The sequence below is a fragment of the Macaca mulatta genome, chromosome 11, assembly GCF_049350105.2.
Source record: "Macaca mulatta isolate MMU2019108-1 chromosome 11, T2T-MMU8v2.0, whole genome shotgun sequence".
Classification (NCBI taxonomy): Eukaryota; Metazoa; Chordata; class Mammalia; order Primates; family Cercopithecidae; genus Macaca; species Macaca mulatta.
This window is the reverse complement of record NC_133416.1, coordinates 71,482,991-71,505,951: the sequence shown is the minus strand read 5'-3', so window position 1 is coordinate 71,505,951 and position 22,961 is coordinate 71,482,991. Positions and strand designations below refer to the sequence as shown.

General features: G+C 42.1%; 1 protein-coding gene across 3 annotated transcripts in view; it reads left to right on the top strand.

The window, feature by feature from the left end:
* Window positions 1-22,961, top strand: part of C11H12orf56 (chromosome 11 C12orf56 homolog) — a 122,472-nt gene that overhangs the window by 8,257 nt on the left and 91,254 nt on the right.

The following is a 22,961-nucleotide window of genomic DNA, read 5'->3' as shown; positions in this document are numbered from 1 at the left end:
AGCCACTGCACCCTGCTGAATTTATTCTTCCTAAAAATTCTGCCTGGTAGGTATATCAATTCAATGTGTTCAAAAACACAATTGCTCATTTCCATCCCCAAATCTGTTCCTCCTTGGTTTTCCCTATTTTACCAAATGACATCATCTTCCATTACCCTTGATTCAGTCTTTAACTTGCCACATCCAACTCGTCAGTTGGTTCTTTTGACTTGTTTTCCAAAGTATATTCATGAACTTTCTGACCCTATTTTCTGTTGCCACCTGTACAGTTTCTTAACTAGACTTTTGAAATTGCCTCCAAACTCATTCCTTCCCATATAGCAGTTGGTGGAACTACCATTGCAAAATTGTGACTGAAACAGTGGCTTCCCATATAGCAGTTGGTGGAACTACCATTGCAAAATTGTGACTGAAACAGTGAAAGAGATCTGACCTAACCGACTCCATTTTACTTCTAACCTCCAAGTTATCCTTGTTCATTCCTGGGCATAGGCTGAACTAACTTTTGGAGGAACTTAGTTTATAGTTTAAAACAAAGATAATAATAGCCCTTTCCCAAAACAAACACCCTTCTTGGGTAAGAACTAGACTGCCATTGTAGGACTAACAAATTGCCACAAGATTAGAAATTATGGTTTAGGAGACATGCATCCGGAGGCTACAAGATTGTGACTCTCCTCAAATTGCTCCAGGGGATAACATCACTATTGTAAAACTTAAGGGCAGTGCTTGAGATATTTTGCAGACTCTGTACTTGATGGATCGGCTGACACCACCCAGATAGGATAAACTGAGTTGTCTGATCTTATGGCCCCCACCCAGGAACTGACTCAGGGTAAAAGAACAGATTTGGCTCCCTATGATTTCGTCTCCGACCCAACCAGTCAACACTCCTGACTCACTGCCCCCACCCCAAAATTATCCTTAAAAACTCTAATCCCCGAATTCTCAGGGAGACCGTTTTGAGTAATATTAAAACTCTAGTCTCCCATACAGCTGGCTCTGCACGAATTACTCCTTCTCTATTGCAAGTCCCCTGTCTTGATAAATTTGCCCTGTCTAGACAGCAGGCAAGGTGAACCTGTTGGATGGTTACATTGTGATTATCTTTGAAACATAAATCATAAATGAAATTATAACATGCTTCTGATTCAAAATCTCCATGAGCCTCCAAACTCCTTATTGCTTACAAAAGCCTGCATGATTTAACCCTGCTGTCTCTCTGACTCATCTCCTACCACTCTTCCCCAAGCTCTTTATGCCCTTCTATACCTCAGGGCCTTTGCACTTGCCTTTCTACCTAGAACACTCGAGATCCTCAGGGGTTGGTTCTTTTGTGTAAGTCATGTTTCAGCCCAAACTCGGCATCGCTTCCACAAGGCTGCCTCTCTGACCACTCAAACTAAAAGTACCATTCCCCCATCACACTGACCACATCTGTTTGTTTCAAAGCAGTTATCACTATTTGCATTTTATAAGATTAACTTGTTTAACAATTTGCTGTTCTCTATCTCCCATGGTAAATGTAAGCTACATGGGAGTAGGAACTTGCCTCTCTTGTTCATCCCTGTGTCACTGTGCATTACATTCCCTGACACTTAGTAGATGATCAATAACTATTTGTTGATTAGAAGAATGAATTCATTAATAAATGCTCAGATCTATCATATAGCTTATCTCTTAGATAAGGAGTTCATATTTCCTTATATCCAAGTGTTGAGGGATCCCAGAAACTGACCGCTTATCACACTGGCCAGGGTTACTCAGGCAGTGGGTGGCAGAGCCTGGATAAAATCTTATAGGTCTCATGATGCTTGTGTTTAGCTCTCTTCACACTTCTTTGTGCATATTTTGAGATGATCCCTGTGTTGTTTAGCTGTATCGTGTGTTTTGACAGGTATTAAGAGTTATGTATGCTGAGGCCATATTATATATAGATGCTTCTTTTCTTTTCCAGGTTTCTGCTTTATTTTGACTCCTTTATAGCATTTTAAGGCTCTCATTATGGGAGACAGTAGGAAGTGGTAAACACCGCACTCGGCCAGGTTCTGTTCATTTTTAAAAGCCCCAAGATATGGGCTGGGTGTGGTGGCCCACGCCTGTAATCACAGCACTTTGGGAGGCCAAGGTGGGCAGATCATTTGAGGCCAGGAGTTCGAGACCAGCCTGACCAACATGGTGAAACCCCATCTCTACTAAAAGATACAAAAATTAGCTGGGTGTCTTGGCACATGCCTCTAGTCCCAGTTACTTGGGAGGCTGAGGCATGAGAATCTCTTGAACCTGGGAGGCAGAGGTTGCAGTGAGCTGAGATCGTGCCACTGTACTCCAGCTTGGGAGACAGTAGGACTCTGTCTCAAAAAAAAGTCCCAAGATACGGGATACTTAGTCATACGTCTTAGTATCAGAGGCTTCATCTCATCCATCTCAGCACATGTTTGCTTATTCACCATGACAGGGAGAAATTAACTTAGCAAATGTATGTACTGGTTTTTAAGCTTCTACCTAGAACTGATACGTGCCACTTTTCACATTTTATTAGCCAGAGTCAGGCACATTGCCATGCCTAACTTAAAAGGGGACAGGAAAATGTGATTCAACCATGTGTGCATTCCACATGTCTGGAAGAGAGAAAACAGTAATATTTGTGAGCAGTACTTAATGACTATCTCAAGCTGTTGACATTTATTGAGTGCTTACTATATGCCACTTAGATGCTGTTCTAAGTGCTTAGCTTGGAACTTCATCCTCATAACAACCCAGATAATATTCTTAGCTCAGTTTTACAGACAAGAGACCTAAATTACAGAGAGTTTAAGCAATTTGCCCAAGGTTGTCCATGAAGTGGCAAAATCAGAATTTGAATTTAGATCGTCTGGCTCCAGAGTCAGTGCTTTAATCTCTAGCCTACAGCTCCTTCAGTACCCAGTAGATCATTAAAAAAAAAAATTTTTTTTGGTTGCCTGAATTCCCACAAGACTTTAAGCCCTTTGAAAACAGAAACCCATCTTATATTTTGTATGTTTCAGTTTTGGCCTTTGTAGTAGGAGCTTAAAAATACTTATGGTGAATTGAACTGAACAAATCAGACACTAGATAATCAACTGCTGAAAGCTTAGGGGTCTTTTTTCCTCTGAAATTAAAAACTGATAAAAGAAATATGAATCAAGGCTATGAAAGCAAGAATAACGGATAAGATAAATACGGATTTATTCACAAAATATGGGAAACCAAGAAATAAGAGGTACTCCTTTGCATTTTGAAAGTAATATTTTAAAATTTACAAAGAAATCACAAACATCTCTATTAAAAAGTGGGCCAAGAGGCCAGGTGCAGTGGCTCACGCCTGTAATCCTAGCACTTTGGGAGGCTGAGGTGGGCAGATCACTTGAGGTCAGGAGTTCAAGACCAGCCTGGCCAATATGATGAAACCCCATCTCTACTAAAAATAAAAAAATTAGCTGGGCGTGGTGCACATGCATGTAATCCCAGCTACTCAGGAGGCTAAGGCTGAGAATCGTTTGAATCCAGGAAGTGGAGGTTGCAGTGAGCTGAGATTGCACCACTGCATTCCAGCCTGGGCGACATAGCGAGACTCCTCCAAAAAAAAAAAAAAAAAAAAAAAAGTGGGCAAAGGACATGAACAGATACTTCTCAAAAGAAGATATACATGTGGCCAACAAATATGTGAAAAAAAGTTCAACATCACCAATCATTAGAGAATGCAAATCCAAACCACAGTGAGATACTATCTCACACCAGTCAGAATGGTGATTATTAAAAAGTCAAAAACAACAGATGCTGGTGAGATTGTGGAGAAAAAGGAACCCTTTTACAATGGGAGTGTAAATTAGTTCAATCATTGTGGAAGACAGTGTGGCAATTCCTCAAAGACCTAGAGGCAGAAATACCTGGCCGCTACACTCTAGCCAGGGCAACAGAGCAAGACTGTCTCAAGAAAAAAAAAAAAGAAAGACAGAAAACGTGGTACATATATACCATGGAATACTATGCAGGCATCAAAAGGAATGAGATCATGTCCTTTGCAGAGGCATGGATGGAGTCGGAAGCCATTATCCTCAGCAAATTAATGCAGGAACAGAAAACTAAACACCACATGTTCTCACTTATAAGTAGGAGCTAAATGATGAGAACACATGGACACATGGTGGGGAATGACATACACTGGGGCCTGTCAGAGGGCGGGGGGTGGGAGAAGGGAGAAGGGAGAGGATCAGGAAGAATAGCTAGTGGATGCTGGGCTTAATACCTGGGTGATGGAATGATCTGTGCAGCAAATCACCATGGCACAGATTTATCTATGTATTAGTTGGTGCAAAAGTAATTGCTGTTTCGGACCGTGGATTTTAAATCATTATAACTAGGCTCAAACACATCTTTATTCATTAAGATAGTAGCCATTACAATCAACACATTTTTGCCAACAAGAAATAAGTTTGTTAATTCCTTTAGCTTAAAAATCCGTGCTTTGGGGCTCAACGAACTCTTGAAAAGCATTTTCTGCATCCTGCTGGTTGTGGAAGCATTTTCCCTGCTGGAAGTTGTGAACATGCTTGAAGAAGGGGCAGTCAGTTGGTGAGAGGTCAGATGAATATGACGGATGAGGCAGAACTTCGTAGCCCAATTCTTTCAACTTCTGAAGCGTTGGTTGTGTGATGTGCAGTCAGATATTGTTGTGGAAAAGAACTGGGCCTTTCCTATTGACCAATGCCGGCTGCAGGCGTTGCAGTTTTTGGTGCATCTCATCTATTTGCTGAGCATACTTCTCAGATGTAATGGGTTTCCTGGGATTCAGAAAGCTGTGGTAGATCAGACCGGCAGCGGATCACCACACAAGGTGACCATGACCTTTTTTTCAGTGCAGGTTGGCTTTGGGAAGTGATTTGGAGCTTCTTCTCCGTCCTACCACTGAGCTGGTTGTCACTGATTATAGTATAAAATCCACTTTTCATCACACATCACAATCCAATTGAAAAAATTGTTCGTCGTTGTTGCGTAAAATAAGAGAAGACAACACTTCAAAACGATGATTTTTAAATTTTTTGCTTGGCTCATGAGACACGGCATTTATCAAGCTTTTGCACATGTCCAATTTGCTTCAGATGCTGAATGACCATAGAATGGTCGACGTTGAGTTCTTCCGAAACTTCTTGTGTAGTTGTAAGAGGATCGGCCTCGATGATTGCTCTCAATTTGTTATTGTCAGCTTCCAATGGCCAGCCTTCATGCTCCTCATCTTCAAGGCTCTGGTCTCCTTTGCAGAACTTCTTGAACCACTACTGCACTGTACACTTGTTAGCGGTTCCTGGGCCAAATGCATTGTTGATGTTGCGCGTTGTCTCCACTGCTTTATGATCCATTTTGAACTTGAATAAGAAAATTGCTCAAAAAGACAAAAATAATTTCCTTTTCCTCTAACCTCATTTCTATAGTCTAAAATAAATATAAAATATGGGGTTGGCACGGTGGCTCATGCTTGTAATCCCAGCACTTTGGGAGGCTGAAGCAGGTGAATCACTTGAGGCCAGGAGTTTAAGACCAGCCTGGCCAACCTGGTGAAACCCTGTCTCTACTAAAAATACAAAATTAGCTGGGCATGGTGGCATGGGCCTGTACTCCCAGCTACTTGGGAGGCTGAGGTAGGAGAATTGCTTGAACCTGGGAGGTGAAGGTTGCAGTGAGCCATGGTCATGCCACTGTACTCCAGAGTGAGACACCCTCTCAAAAAAAAATTAAATAAATAAAATAAATAAATAAATAATAAAATAAATATAAAATAAACAGCAAGTAATAAGTCATTAGCAAAAAAGAAGTGAGAAACATGCATTAAAATGATGTGTAACATAACCACATTTATTTAAGGATGTATTCCAATATCGAACAGCAAATTTCAACAATGCAAAAACCACAATTATGTTTGCACCAACCTAATAGCAAACCTGCACGTTCTGCACATGTATCCCTGAACTTAAAAGTTGAAAATAAAGACTGGGGATGGTGGCTCACACCCGTAATCCCAGCACTTTGGGAGGCCAAGTTGGGCAGATTGCCTGAGGTCAGGAGTTTGAGACTAGTCTGGCCAACATGGTAAAATCCTGTCTCTAATAAAAATAAAAAAGTTAGCCAGGCATGGTGGCGGGCACCTGTATCCCAGCTACTCAGGATGCTGAGGCAGGAGAATCACTGGAACCTGGGAGGCAGAGTTTGCAGTGAGCTGAGATCTCGCCACTGCACTCCAGCCTGGGTGACAGTGAGACTCCATCTTGGAAAAAAAGAAAAAGAATGTTGGAAAAATTTTTTTTTTGAGACAGAGTCTTGCTCTGTTGCCCAGGCTGGAGTGCAGTGGCGCGATCTCGGCTCACTGTAACCTTCACCTCCCGGGTTCACCCCATTCTCCTGCCTTAGCCTCCCGAGTAGCTGGGACTACAGGCATCCGCCACCATGCCTGGCTAATTTTTTGTATTTTTAGTAGAGACAGGGTTTCACCGTGTTAGCCAGGATGGTCTCCATCTCCTGACCTCATGATCCGCCCACCTCGGCCTCCCACAGTGCTGGGATTACAGGCATGAGCCACTGTGCCTGGCCTATGGAAATTTTTTTTAAAAAGTAATGTTTTGATAAAAGTAAGAGAAATTAATATCAGTTGGAAATATAAATATGGTGAAAAATGATATAGATACATTTGTGAGTGATATATTATTCTTAGAGACCCCACAACTCTCCATTCAAGATTGTCATCCTTCAAAGCCCAGACTGGTATCATTGTTGTTGTTGATGAGGTTCAAGGACCAGTGTAGCTGAAAAGACCTAGGTGGGATGTAGCATCCTTTTCCTAGGGCCAGGATTTGAAAGATTTTTTTTTCTCACTTTTAGTCTTTCTTGGCTGTGTATCTAGGCCCTGAGGCAATGATTTTTCAAGCCTAACACTGAAATACTTTTCACTATTATGATGAGGCACTGCCTACTTCTCAAAACTGGTCATTCTTTTGGGAATTTGTGGATGGATCATTCATGCCAGCAATATTCATAGATGCTAAAAATAGCTCCTCTACCCAGACTTCCTTAGGGACTGGTACACTAAAGCCCAGGTAGAATATAATGGAAAAAAAGACCACCTGGTGGAGATGGCAATGAAGTTTTTAATTATGACCATGAGAGGCTTTGCCAAGTTCCAAATGGAAAAGTAGTTTCTACTTAGGACTAAGCTGATGTACAATGTGAAGGTAATTGCTAATACGGTTTGATGTGGGGAAAAGCTACTCAGAATGTTTCCATATATTGGCCACTGTGTTAGTAGATTTTCGTGAGAGAACATGAACAAGAAGATTAAAAATATATAAATAAATTTTAGCCCCCTAAAAAAATTTATCAGTAGATTCAATCCTTTGAGTTTACCATTGGTCCTCTTTTAGGTTCTTTGAAATGCTCTCAGAACAGGTAACTCGTTAAATTACAATAAATAATTTATTACTTGCTTTCCTTCCTTTAATGGAGACTGGAGAGCTAGAGTTTGCTGTGCAGAGAAGTTGGGTCCTGAAAGGACCATGGAAGCTGAAAGATGTCTCACAATTTAGCACTTGCTGAGTCTTGCTTACACTGATTTCAAAACTGTGGCCCAGTTGATCTCCAAACTTTTATCTACATTGTGCACTTCCATTATATGGATATTCGATTTTGTTTTCTTTATTTTTTTTTAAGACAGGGTCTTGCTCTGTTGCCCACGCTAGAGTGCAGTGGTACAATCTCAGTTCACTGCAACCTTTGCCTCCCGGGCTCAAACGATCCTCCCACCTCAGCCTGCGCAAGGACTACAAGTACATGCCACCACACCCAGCTAATTTTTCATATTTTTTGTAGAGACAGGGTTTCACCATATTGCCCAGGCTGTTCTCAAACTCCTGGGCTCGAGCAGTCTGCTCGCCTCAATATTAGATTTCTTATGGAGTATTCCACCAATGTTTTGAATTACCAGGGACCAAAAACATAAAAGTGAATAAAAAATGGTCCTGTTTTTGAGTAACTCATAACTTAGGGAAGGAGGCAAGCAAATGAGGAAGAAGGAAAATAGTTATAAGCAGATAATGATAATGAAATGTGAAAACGGATATAATAAGCAGAATATTGTAGGAAACCAGAAGACAGAGTGACATATTCTGTCGAGGGCATGACACAGGTAAAGTTTCATCAAGGAAGTAAAAAGCTTAGTCTTAGAGAATGGTTAGAAGTTTCTAGGCAGAGAAAAATGGCTAGTGTGTTCCAAAAGGAGGGAAAAGCATGTGCTTGATCAGGTTTCTACAATATATCTAAACTCAAATAGGGACTTAGTAGAGCCAGGCCGGGCATGGTGGCGCATGCCTGTAATCCCAGCACTTTGGGAGGCCGAGGTGGGCGAATCACCTGAGGTCAGGAGTTTGAGACCAGCCTGGCCAACATGGCGAAACTCCGTCTTACTAAAAATACAAAAATTAGTTGGACATAGTGGCACGTGCCTGTAATCCCAGCTACTCAGGAAGCTGAGGTAGGAGAATCGCTTGAACCTGGAGGCAGTGGTTGCAGTGAGCCAAGATCGTACCATTGCACTCCAGCCTGGACAACAGAGCAAGACTCTGTCTCAAGGGAAAGAAAAGCAAAACCTAAAAAAATTACTAAAAGCCTCAAGATCATTAAATTCAAACCATTTCCTACAGCTTAAGATTTAGGTTAAAATAAAAGGTAGTCAGACATAGTTAGCAATAAAATATTGCCATGGAATACTTTCAAATTTAAATGATCAAAAAATGAATTGTTTTGCTAAACTGCAAATCAATTTATACGATTAAAATCTTAGGGTTTTTTTTTTTTTTGAACAAAGGTAAAAAACATCGTTTAATAGCATGTTCTCAATACTTGCTTACAAATGAACCCTTGGGTTTTATGAACCCTTGAGCAAATCCCTTAACTTCCTCCATGCCTCAGTTTCCTCAACTATAACATATAATCCCTATCTTCTATGGTAGGTATGAAGACCAAATGAGTAAATGTACAAAAAATGCTTAGAAAAGAGTTTGAACATAGGAAGTACTATGTAAGAGGCCAGGCGCAGTGGCTGACGCCTGTAATCCTAGGACTTATGGAGACTGAGGCGGGAGGATCACTTGAGGTCAGTAGTTCAAGACCAGCCTGGCCACCATAGTGAAGCCCTGTCTCTACTAAAATACAAAAATTAGCCGGGTGTGGTGGTGCAAGCAAAAACAAAAACAAAAACAAAACAGAAATCATTGCCAACACCAATATCATGACACTTTCCCCCTGTATTTTCTTCTTCTTCTTCTTCTTCTTATTTTTATTTGAGACAGAGTCTCACTCTGTCACCCAGGCTGGAGTGCAGTGGCATGATTTTGGCTCACTGCAACCTCTACCTCCTGGGTTCAAGCAATTCTCCCGCCTCAGCCTCACAAGTAGCTGGGACTACAGGCGTGCACCACCATGCCCAGCTAATTTTTGTATTTTTCTTAGAGCCAAGTTTCACCATGTTAGCCAGGCTGGTCTCAAATTCCTGACCTCAAATGATCCACCTGCCTTGGCCTCCCAAAGTGCTGGTATTACAGGTGTGAACCACCATGCCTGGCCACCCCCTGGATTATAGGAGTTTTACAATTTCAATTCTTAACATTTAAGTCTTTAATCCATTTTGAGTTGTTTTTTTATAGTATAAGATATTCTGATTTCATTCTTTTGCTTGTGGACATCCAGTGTTTTTGGTTTTTTTTTTTTTTTTTTTTTTTTTTGAGACGGATTCTAGCTGTGTCTCCCAGGCTGGAGTGCAGTGGCGTGATCTCGGCTCACTGCAAGCTCTGCCTCCCGGGTTCACGCCATTCTCCCGCCTCAGCCTCCCAAGTAGCTGGGACTACAGGCGCCCGCCACCACACCCGGCTAGTTTTTTGTATTTTTAGTAGAGATGGGGTTTCACCATGTTAGCCAGGATAGTCTCGATCTCCTGACCTCGTGATCCACCCGCCTCGGCCTCCCAAAGTGCTGGGATTACAGGCTTGAGCCACCGCGCCCGGCCGGTTTTGTTTTTTTGAGACAGGGTCTCACTCTGTCACCCAGGCTGGCATACAGCAGTGCCATCTCGGCTCACTGCAATCTCTGCCTCTTGGGTTCAAGTGATTGTCACACCTCAGTAGCTGGGATTACATGTGCGTGCCACCACTCCCGGGTAATGTTTTTTTTGTAATTTTTTTGGTAGAGACGGTTTTGCTGTGTTAGCCAGGCTGGTCTTGAACTCCTGACCTCAAGTGATCTCCCCACCTTGGTCTTCCAAAATGCTGGGATTACAGGTGTGAGTCACCATGTCTGGCTGATATCCAGTTTTTCCAACATATCCTTGTTGTGTATTTTTGGCATTCATGTGGAAGATCAGTTGACCATATATGTGTGGATTTCTTTCTGGGCTCTCTATTCTTTTGTTTTTGTTTTTCAGAGATGGGGTCGCACTCTGTGGCCTATTGTGGAGTGTAGTGGTACAATGGTAGCTCACTGCAGCCTTGAACTCCTGGGCTCAAGTAATCTTCCCAAATAGTTGGAATTACAGGTGTGAGCTGCCATGCCTGGCCCTGGGCTCTCTATTCTCTTCCAATGGTCTCTATGTCTGTTTTCACATTAGTACCTTACAGTTTTAATTACTAGAGCTTTATAATATATTTTGAAATCAGGAAGTGTGATGCCTTCAGCATTGTTCTTCTTTCTCAAGATTGTTTCAGTTATTCAAGGTCTTTTTTTCTAGTTCCAATTTTAAAATTGGTGCAATTAGCATCTTTTTATCTTTTTTTTTTTTTTTTTTTGAGACATGGTCTGTTGCCCAGGCTGGAATGCAGTAGCACAATTTCAGCTTACTGCAACCTCTGTCTCCTGGGCTCAAGCGATTCTCATGCCTCAGCCTCCCAAGTAGCTGGGACTACAGGCGCATGCCACCACACCCAGCTAATATTTGTATTTTTGGTAGAGATGTGGTTTTGCTCTGTTGGTCAGACTGGTCTCGAACTCCTGACCTCAAATGATCCTCCTGCCTCAGCCTCCGAAAGTGCTGGGATTATAGGCATGAGTCACTGCACCTGGCCTTTTTTTTTTTTTTTTTTTTTTGGTAGGGGCACAGTCTCACTCTGTCACCCAGGCTGAAGTACAGTAGCACAATCTTGGCTCATTGCAACTTCTGCCTCCTGGGTTCAAGCAATTATCCAGCCTCAGCCTCCCAAGTAGCTGGGATAACAGGCGCCCGCCACCACACCTGACTAATTTTTGTATTTTTTGTGGAGAGAGGGTTTTGCTATGTTGGCCAGGCTGGTCTCGAACTCCTGACCTCAGGTGATCCACTTGCCTCTGCCTCCCAAAAAGCTGAAATTACACCTGTAACACCATGGCTGGCCAGCATCTTATTTTGTAACAATCTAGTTTGGATTATTATCAGGTTGTTTTTTTTTGTTTTTTTTTTTTTTTTTTTTTTTTTTTTTGAGACAGAGTCTTGCCCTGCCTCCCAGGCTGGAGTGCAATGGCACGATCTCAGCTCACTGCAACCTCCACCTCCTGGGTTCAAGCAGTTCCCCTGCCTCAGCCTCCCGAGTAGCTGGGATTACAGGCATGCATCACCATGCATAGCTGATTTTTTTGTGTTTTTAGTAGAGATGGGGTTTCACCATGTTGGCCAGGCTGGTGTCGAACTCCTGACCTCCAGTGATCCACCTGCCTTGGCCTCCCAAAGTGCTGGGATTACAGGTGTGAGCCACCACATCTGGCCTATCAGCTTGATTTTAATAGTGTATAAAAATTTTGCTTCCATATAGCTCTGTTCTCTCCCCCTCCTTTGTGCTATTACTGTCATACAGATTACATATTATACATTGTGTTCCCATCAACACAGATGTATAAATACTGCTTTAGGCAGTGGTCTTTTAATTAGATAGGAGATAAAAAGAGTTACAAACAAAATAATTCATTTCAAGGTCAGGCACCGTGGCTCACACCTGTAATCCTAGCTCTTTGGGAGGCTGAGGCTGGCAGATCGCTTGTAGTGAGGAGTTCAAGACCAGCCCGGCCAATATGGTGAAACCCTGTCTGTACTAAAAACACAAAAATTAGCTGGGCGTGGTGGCACATGCCTGTAATCCCAGCTATTTGGGAGGCTGAGGCAGGAGAATCACTTGAACCCAGGAGGCAGAGGTTGCAGTGAGCCGAGATTGTACCACTGCACTCCAGCCTGGGCAACAGAACAAAATTCCGTCTAAGGAAAAAAAAAGTCATTTAACTGTCTTTTATTTTTAACTATGTAGTCATTTTTTTTTTTTTTTTTTTTTAACCTATGTAGTTTTGGTTTTTTGTAGAGAGATGAGATTTCACTATGGTGCCCAGGTTGGTTTTGACTTCTTGGCCTCAAGCGATCCTCCTTCCTTAGCTTCCCAAAGTGCTGAGATCACAGGCATGAACCATGATGCTGAACTCTATGTAGTTATCTTTAAGAGATTTCTTAATTTGCATTCAAGTTACTCCCTAAGTTCTTTTATTTCAGCCTGAAGGACTCTGTTTAGTTAGTATTTCTTGTAGGTTTGCTAGTGCCAGTCTTTCACAAAGTAGAAGAGACCTCAAACCTATTCCATATTTTTCGTTTTACACATGAGGAAATCAATGTCAAAAGAGGTTAAGTGACTTGACTGAAGTCACACTGCTAGTTAGTAGTGGAAGCCACACTATAAATCAGATTTCCTGACTGCTAGTTTATAGTTTTCCCCACCATTCCAAATTTTTGTCAAGATGTCAACTGTGATTACCCAGTTTGGTGATGATGTACTTAATAATAGGGCACAAAAGAATGAATTAGCCCGTAAGAATTTAATTAGAATAATGTATTTCTGGTAATGAGATTGTTGTCTGCCTGATGGCTTTCCTTCAGAACACTTTAATATGGTTCACTCAGAATTCTGATTTCTAAGTGATTTTAATCCTGACCCGTGTACATTATTTTGTGTTAAATTCATTTTTTAGGCTTTCATAGTCTGAGGTTCTCTTTCATGTTTCAATCTCTCTTTGATGTCAGGCCTTTGATAAGATACTCCATAGGTGGACGATTCATGAGAATGCATGAGAAATGAAGACATTTGCCACCACACAAGCAAAATGGGTCAATACAGTAATTAGGAAATCTGGAATTTGTGAGGGTTTTGTGACATTTGTTACAGTAATCATGTTTATGTTGTTCAGTATCTCTCCTTAGGCTAGGCATGGTGACTCACACCTGTAATCCCAGCACTTTGGGATGCTGAGGTGGGAGCATCACTTGAGTCAAGCAGGTTGAGGCTGCAGTAGCCATGACTATGCTACTGCACCCCAGCCTGAACAAAAGAGCAAGACCTGGTCTCAAAAAAACAAGGCCGGGCGCGGTGGCTCACATCTCTAATCCCAGCACTTTGGGAGGCTGAGGCAGGTGGATCAACTGAGGTCAGGAGTTTGAGACCAGTGTGGCCAACATGGTGAAACCCCCTCTCTACTAAAAATACAAAAATTAGCTGGGCGTGGTGGCATGCAGCTGTAATCTCAGCTACTCGGGAGGCTGAGGCAGGAGAATCACTTGAACCCAGAAGGTGGAGGTTGCAGTGAGCTGAGATTGTGCCACTGCACTCCAGCCTGGGTGACAGAGCAAGACACCATTTCAGAAAAAAAGAAAAAAAAAAAAAGAGTGTCTGGCACAGTGGCTCACACCTGTAATCCCAGCACTTTGGGAGGCTGCAGCAGGTGGATTGCTTGAGGTCAAGAGTTCAAGGCCAGCCTGGCCAACATGGTGAAATCCCATCTCTACTAAATACAAAAATTAGCTGGGTGTGGTGGTGGGTGCCTGTAATCTCAGCTACTTGGGAGGCTGAGAGAGGCAAGAGAATTGCTTGAACCCAGGAGGCAGAGGTTGCAGTGAGCCAAGATCATGCCACTGCACTCTAGCCTGAGCAACAGAGCGAGACTCTATCTCAAAAAAAAAAAAAAGTATCTCTCCTTAAACATTGTCTCATAGTGAGAATACAAAAATTTACTTTATTGTAACATTGTCCTATCTCATAATGGAAGCAATTTTATTTTTAGACCCATAGTACTTTAGTTTCTTTATATCTGTATATATAATATATAATAGAATATATGATGTATACCTGAGCCTTCCAAAGTGCTGATATTATAGTCATGAGCCACATGCCCTGCTGTTTCATATTTTGTGTGTCAGTTTGTGTAAGTTGAGAGCATAGGCTTCATTTTGAATCTCTGGTCTGCCACTCATTAGCAGTGGCAATTTGGGCAAGTAACTTAGTTCTCTGAGCCTTAGGTTCCTTGTCTTCCCTTATAAGATGGGAATAGTGGCTGGGTGCGGTGGTTCATGCCTGTAATCCCAGTACTTTGGGAGGCTGAGGAGGGCAGATCACAAGGTCAGGAGTTCGAGAACAGCCTGGCCAACATAGTGAAACTCCGTTTCTACTAATACAAAAAAATTAGCCGAGCTTAGTGGCGGGCACCTGTAGTCCCAGTTACTCGGGAGGCTGAAGCAGGAGAATCGCTTGAAACCGGAAGGCAGAGGTTGCAGTGAGCCGAGATCACACCACTGCACTCCCGCCGGGGCAACAAGAGCGAAACTCTGTCTCAAAAAAAAAAAAAAAAAAAAAAAAAAGGAATAGTTTTAACAGCTGATGAAGTTGTCTGCAGATTAAATGATATACCTATAAAGCACTTAAAGGATCATGTAATGAGTGTTCAATGAATGTTAGTTCTTATATTCTATGTGACATTGTTTCAATATTTCATTTTTTTTTTCCTTTCCCCATCTTCATGCTGGAGAGAATCTGGCCACAAGGATGAGAATTTTTATGAATCCTTTGAAGAGGAAGGATGGGGCAGTGGGCTGACCTCTCTCTGACTTCTAGCCTGGGGTAGGACAAAGCCATGCAGTGCCCAAAGGAGGCAGAATGAGAGTGGTCTAGGCAGCCAATGGCTCATGCCTGGGTATGGTTATCCCACTGTGTAGGGGGCTCCCAAGTCTGCCATCCTGCTTGATGATTCACTGAAAGGACTCACAGGATTCAGAAACGCTTTTATATTCACAGCTACATTTATTACAGTGAAAGGATACATATTAAAGTTAGTAATGGGAAAAGGTGCATGGGACGAAATCTAAGAGAAACTGGGTACAAATTGCCAGTGTTCTTTTTCAGTGGAGCAGCATAGACCTGCTTACTTCTCCCAGCAACGTGCGACAACATGTACAAAGTGTTGCCAACCAGGGAAGCTCACCTCAGCCTTGGTGTTCCATTAGTCCCATAGGCATGCAAGGCCTACATGAGTGAGTGACTTCAGTTACTCAGACGCCAGCACCCCCAATGCCTCTTCACTGCTCCCCACCCTTGAGCAAAAACAGGTGTTTACAATAAATCACATTGTCAGGATAAACTTATCTGGTCCAACTGGTACAGTATGGTCCAAGGTTTCAGACATGCAAAAACATTTTTAAAATTTTTTTTTTTAATTTAAGAAATTTTTGTTTTGTTTTTTTGAGGCAGGGTCTCCCTCTCATTGCCAAGGCTGGAGTGCAGTAGCTCAATCTCGGCTCCCTGCAACCTTGACCTCCCGCAAGTAACTGGGACTACAGGCACATGCCATCACACCCGGCTAATTTTTGTATTTTTAGTAGACACAGGGTTTCCCTATGTTGCCCAGGCTGGTCTGGAACTCCTGGGTTCAAGTGATCTACCCACATCGGCCTCCCAACGTTTTGTGATTACAGGCGTGAGCCACCGCGCCCGGCCCAACACTCTTTAACAAAAAAAAAAAAAAAAGCAAAACGGAAATAAATTTTAATACAGCAAATGAAGACAGCATTTTGCAAATTTATTGCTCAAAGGAATTATCTATTTGAGGAAATCATCATGTTACACTTTGATAGATGAAATGTTACAGCTTTTACACCAAAAGTAAAAAATGAAATTAAAGAATGAAACGGTTACCAAGGTAATGCAGGTCAGGGGATTAAAGGTGAAGGGTCATACATTATTAAAAAGATCCAAAAGGATGACTGCATCATGATCTCTCATCAGTGTTCCAACAGTGGCCTCGTGCTAAACTGGAACATTTAGGCGGCCTCGTGCTAAACTCGAACATTTAGGCATACATTCAAGCACCTTTTTCCGCAAAAAGATTTGTACATGACTACTCTGGCTATTCCCATGATCATCTCTAGGTGGCACGGCATTGAGAACATAGTAGGTGCTGGTTCCAGAGAATACACTTCGAGAAACTCTCCTCTGGCAACCATTTCCCCTCTTCCTCCTCCTCTCGAAGGGACCCCTAGCGTTCGCCCCAAAACACTTTTATGGAGCAGAATATCCCAAGGTTTCGAGATGATCTCTCCATCGGGGGTCAAAGACTAGTCCTGATTCAAGGCTTTCTTTGGAACAGGTGTTTAAACAACTCAGCCCTGCTGAGTTAACCCTTTCCTTCCCACTTACCTGTCCTTTTAGCCTCACAGATTGAGAGAAGGTGCACCTCGCTAGGGAGCCAGCATGTTGGTTTTCCTTCAGCAGGTAACATGGTTGTTTTAGAGTTTTCTCAGTGCCCAGATTTTACTTTGAGAATAGTAATTCGTGCATCACTTGGTTCCAAACCACTTGAGGGTTGTACATTCAGCACTGTCAGAGGTATTTAAGCCAGAACAATTCCATCTTGAATAGGGGCTGTGTAATATGGGGCTACGACCTACTGGGCCACATTCCCAGGAGGTTAAGGCATTCTAAGTCACAGGATGAGACAGGAGGTCAGCACAAGACACAGGTCATAAAGACCTTGCTGATAAAACAGGTTGCAGTAAAGAAGCCAGCCAAAACCCACCAAAACCAAGATGGCCATGAGCTGACCTCTGGTCTTCCTCACTGCTACACTCCACCAGTGCCATGACAGTTTACGAATGCTGTGGCAACCTCAGGAAGCTATCCTACATAGTCTAAAAAGGGGAGAAACCATCAGTTCCAGGAATTTCCCACCCTTTTCCAGAAAACTCATGAATAATCCACCCTCTGTTTAGCATATAATCAATAAATAACCATAAAAATTGGCTATTTTTTAATGGAGTAGCCTGTGGAGTAGCCATTCTTAATGCTTTACTTTCTTTTTCTTTTTTTTTTTTTCTTTCTTTCTTTCTTTCTTTCTTTTTTTTTTTTTTTTTTGAGACGGAATCTCGCTCTGTCGCCCAGGCTGGAGTGCAAAGTTGCTTTCACTTTGCAGTGTGGACTCACCCTGAATTCTTTCTTGTGCCTGATCCATGAACCCTCTCTTGGGTTCTGTATCAAGACCCCTTTCTGGTAACAGCACCTTCCAAAGCAAGTTTTAGGCCAAATATTACAAAATGTTATAATTTATGACAGGGAGTGAGAACTTAGGAGACCATTTGCAACTAACTCCAACTTCCCCAGCCCCAGTTTCTAAGGCGAAAAGACAGCTAGTTGCTGTTACTGGAAAGAGGTCCCAATCCAGACCCCAAGAGAGGGTTCTTGGGTGTCATGCAAGAAAGAATTCGAGGTGAGTTCATAAAGTGAAAGCAAGTTTATTAAGAAAGTAAAGGAATAGCTGGGCAAGGTGGCTCATGCCTGTAATCCCAGCACTTTGGGAGGCCGAGGTGGGCAGATGACCTGGGGTCGAGAGTTTGAGACCAGCCTGACCAACATGGAGACATCCCATCTCTACTAAAAATACAAAATTAGCTGGGCATAGTGGCACATGCCTGTAATCCCAGATACTCGGGAGGCTGAGGCAGGAGAATCGCTTGAACCTGGGAGGAGGAGGTTGCAGTGAGCCGAGATTGCACCATTGCACTCCAGCCTGGGCAGCAAGAGTGAAACTTGATCTCAAAAAATAAAATAAAATAAAATAAAATAAAATAAAATAAAAAATACAAGTAAAGGAAGAAGAGAATGGCTACTCCATAGGCAGAGCAGCCCCAAAGGCTGCTGGTTGCCCATTCTTAATGGTTATTTCTTGATTATATGCTAAACAAAAGGTGAATTTTTCATGCCTCCCTTTTTAAGACTGTATAGGGTAACTTCCTGAGGTTGGCATGGCATTTGTAAACTGTCATGGCACTGGTGGGAGTGTAGCAGTGAGGACAACCAGAGGTCACTCTCATCACCATCTTGGTTTTGGTGGGTTTTAGCTGACTTCTTTACTGTTACCTGTTTTATCAGCAAGGTCTTTATGACCTGTATCTTGTGCTGCACTCCTATCTCATCTTGTGACTTATTATAGAATGCCTTAACCTCCTGGGAATGCGGCCCAGCAGGTCTCAGCCTCATTTTACGCAGCCCCTATTCAAGATGGAGTTGCTCTGACTCAATTACCTCTAACATTACCGTTTATATTGGTGTGGCATACAAGTACAGTGCTGGGCCAATAATAATTTTTTTTTTTCTTTTTCTGAGATGGATTCTTACTTTGTCTCCCAGACTGGAGTGCAGTGGTGTGAATCTCAGCTCACTGCAACCTCTGCCTCCCTGGTTCAAGCGATTCTCCTGCATCAGCCTTCTGACTAGATGGGATTACAGGTGCGCACCACCACACCCAGCTCATTTTTGTATTTTTAGTAGAGACCAGTTTCACCACGTTGGCCAGGCTGGTCTCAAATTCCCGACTTCAAGTGATCTGCCCACCTCGGCCTCCCTAAGTGCTGGGATTACAGGTGTGACACCACACCTGGCCCAATAATAATTTTATGCAATTATACTTAAAAGAGTTGATTTATCAAATGTATATAAATAATGTGATTTCATTGTTATACCAACGGTTTTTTGTTGGCAATTCTTACGGAAAAAAAAAAGTATGTGTCCTGATTTGGACTTTTAAAATTATTTTCAGGTATATATTTCTTAGATATTATTGCCTGTGCTAAAAAGGGTCTGGATAAAGGCGGTTCTTTCAACTTTCATAAACAGTCCTACAAACAAATTTGATGTTATATGAAACATAAAAAATCTTAACTTATTTTCAACCTAAATAAGCTAAATAGCCATTCAAAATAGAATTTTACTCACCATACTTAGAGCTTATTTTAGGACAGTTAGAAAATTTTAAAATTATTTTATAGGATCTTTACAATATCTTTCCTATCTATCTGTCTGTCTGTCTATCTATCATCTGTCTGTCTACCTACCTACCTATTATCTATATTTTTTCACATTTTGGGGTTAAATGGAAGGTTTGGTTTTTGAATTTTCTTTTTTATTTTTTGAGATGGAGCCTTGCTCTGTCACCCAGGCTGGAGTGCAATGGCTTGATCTCGGCTCACTGCAACCTCTGTCTCCTGGGTCAAGCGATTCTCCTGCCTCAGCCTCCCAAGTAGCTGGAATTACAGGCGCCTGCCACCACGCCCAGCTAATTTTTGTATTTTTAGTGGAGACAGGGTTTCGCCATTTGGCCAGGCTGGTCTTGAACTCCTGGCCTCATGCAGTCGCTGGCCTCAGCCTCCCAAAGTGCCGGGATTACAGGCATGAGCCACTGTGCCCGGCCAGTTTTTGAATTTTGTAAAAATATCTCTGATGTAAACACAAAAAAAATATTTCTTTAAAATTATACCATGTCTAAACTAAATTGCTAGCAAGGGATTGAATTCAGCTTTGTTCCTCTTAAGAGCTTCTTTTCGCTGGGCGCAGTGGCTCACTCCTGTAACCCTGGCAGTTTGGGAGGGCGAGGCGGGTGGATCACTTAAGGTCAGGAGTCCGAGACAAGCCTGGCCAACATGGTGAAACTCTGTCTCTACTAAAACTACAAAAATTAGCCAGACATATTGATGGGTGCCTGTAATCCCAGCTACTCAGGAGGCTGAGGCAGGGAGAATTGCTTGAACCCGGGAAGAGGAGGTTGCAGTGAGCAAAGATTACGCCACTGTACTCTAGCCTGAGTGACAGGGCGAAACTCCGTCTTAAAAAAAAAAAAAAAAAAAAAAAAAAAGAGCTTCTTTTGTTTCTTCAGGCACTGAGAGCATGTTCTTTGGATTAAGCTTTCCTGCCTTGTTCAGTGCTCACAGTGGAAAAGCTTTCAGAAAACTCTTTACCCCCCAGTAGATGTGTCAATTAGACTTGCTTGCTCCTGAGTGGTCCTCTCTGGCTTCACAAACATGCTGTGATCTTTACAAAGAGACATTTTTTAAACAGAGATTTTTATTTTTGAATTTTTTTTTTTAATTTTTAAAAGTATAAAGGAGGAAATAAATCTTTTCCTTCTACCCATCTTAGGTTCATTGGCTTGGGGCCCTTGTAACAAAGGATAGATTAACAAGAGAAAAACATACACATTTATTTCAGTTTCATGTGACATGGGAGCCTTCGTAAGGAAATGAAGATCTGAAGAAGTGGTTAAACCTGAATGTTTTTATGCTTGGTTTGATGAAGAGAGGAAAGTCATGGAGAAATATAGTAGGACAAACAAAAAGTATGATCTCAGTGTAACAAATTGGAGAATGTTAGGCCTATTTGTTCAGAGACTTTATCCTTTCCTCTGGATACAGGGAGGGCACCTTTCGCATGAGGGCTCTGTGACCTGCATCAAAAGAAGGTTAGAAAATTATTCCTAGATTTTATGACCTGCTTCAGATCAAGGTCAAAGAGTGCTTCCTGTACATGTCATTCCTCAAGTTCCTTCAGCTTAAAACAATCAATCTGGCGAAGTGCCCTATTTTGGGGTAGTATGTCCTGAACTCCATCATAAGCAAATAAGGAAAAGAAGAAACCACCCTTTCTCTAACACTTTACCCTCTTTCCTCAAGTCCAAGTTGAATTAAATGTTTCTGTTAGAGTTTTGTTCTGTCTTACAATTTTGTGACCATAAGTTTTGCAACTGAGATTATTATTATTATTTGGAAACGGAGTCTCACTGTGTCGCCCAGGCAGTGGTATGATCTTGGCTCACTGCATCCTCCCCGTCCTGGGTTCAAGAAATTCTCCTGCCTCAGCCTCCCAAGTAGCTGGGATTATAGGCGTGCACCACCACACCTGGCTAATTTTTGTATTTTTAGTAGAGATGGAGTTTCACCACGTTGGCCAGGCTGGTCTTGAACTCCTGACCTCAGGTGATCTGCCAGCCTCAGCCTCCCAAAGTGCTACAATTACAGGCTTGCGCCACCATGCCTGGCTGAGATTATTATTCTTACTTTTGAGACAGAGTCTCATTGTGTTGCCCAGGCTGCATTGCAGTGGCGTGATCTCAGCTCACTGCAATCTCCGCCTCCCGGGTTCCAGCAATTCTCCTGCCTCAGTCTCCTAAGTAGCTGGGATTACACGTGCATGCCACCACACCTGGCTAATTTTTGTATTTTTAGTATAGATGGGGTTTCACCATGTAGGCCAGACTGGTCTCGAACTCCTGACCTAGTGATCTGCCTGCCTCAGCCTCCCAAAGTGTTGGGATTACAGGCGTGAGCCACTGCACACAGCTGATATTATGATTTCTAAATCAATCAATAAGAGAGAAAGGGGGAAATGAGAAATCACAGTACTTTTGGTACATAATCTTTTGGCACTACCACTATTCATAGTTTCTTTTTATCACATCTGTCATCATCCCGCCTTTTACATACGCAAATATGTCCACTTGTTTGTGTGACAACTATCAGTGTAATCACATATCACCTTACAGTGATGGAGGCCTTGTAGGGTATATAGAATTGGCTTTCTTTTCTTTTTTTTTCTTTTTTGAGATGGAGTCTCCCTCTGTCACCCAGGCTGGAGTGCAGTGGCACAATCTCAGCTCACTGCAGTCTCTGTCTCCAGGTTCAAGCAATTCTCCTGCCTCAGCCTTCTGAGTAGCTGGGATCACAGGTGCGTGCCACTAAGCCTGGCTAATTTTTGCATTTTTAGTAGAGATGGGGGTCTCACTGTTGGCCAGGGTGGTCTCGAACTCCTGATCTCAAATGATCCACCTGCCTCGGCCCTGAAACTATTGGGATTACAGGCACGAGCCACCTCGCCTGGCCCGAGATCTTGTCTCTACAAAAAAAGTAAAATAATTTAGCCCAGCCTGGTGGCATGTGCCTGTAGTCTCAGCGACTCAGGAAGCTGAGGTGGGAGGATCACTTGAGCCTGGGAGGCAGAGGTTGCAGTGACCTGAGATTGTATGACTGCACTCCAGCCTCGGCTACAGAGCTCAACCCTGTCTCAACAAAAAAAAAAAAAAAAAAAAAAAAAAAAAAGAAAAAAGAAAAAAAAATTGATTGATAACACATATTTCAGTTGTCTAATATAATAAGGCAAAGCACCCCTAAGACTGATACATAGGCAATAAAAGCATCAACAAATCTCCCATAAAAAATTTCTGAAATATTTATGTTATTACAACTTACTTAAGAACTTACCTACACGAATTTAAGCTAAGGAACACTGAACATCTCTTCGGACTTGACAATTCTTCCCATGAAACAGTAGTAAGTAGACCAAATTATTTCCAGCCTCCTCTTCTCATAAGTTGAAAGACCACATTTTTGTGCTTTTTTTTAGGAGCCCGCTGATAAATCTCAAAGATGTTTTAGGTGTAAAATATATCCTGAGATTTTAATATATTTCTTTCTTATAATTAGAATCTTATTTGGGGAAGGCAAAAATCAAGTGTTTATTAAAAGGGATTTTCACTTTTGGTTAAGAGAGAATCATGGGTGCCTGAGAAACAATGCCTGGTTACCTAGTTAGTCAAAGTGACAATAAAATATTTAATAATAGGCATAGAAAGCAACATGCTTGAAAAGAATGTTAGATATCGTGAACTCCCAGCTTCTCTTCAAAGAATCAGTATGTCAGTATGTTCAGCTCTCTTATTCTCTGTTCTCTATTTTAAAGTTTAACTTCTTGGTTGTCTTCGTCCCCTTCCCTCTAGTTTCAGTAAACAACTTTCCTGCTCATTCTAATCAG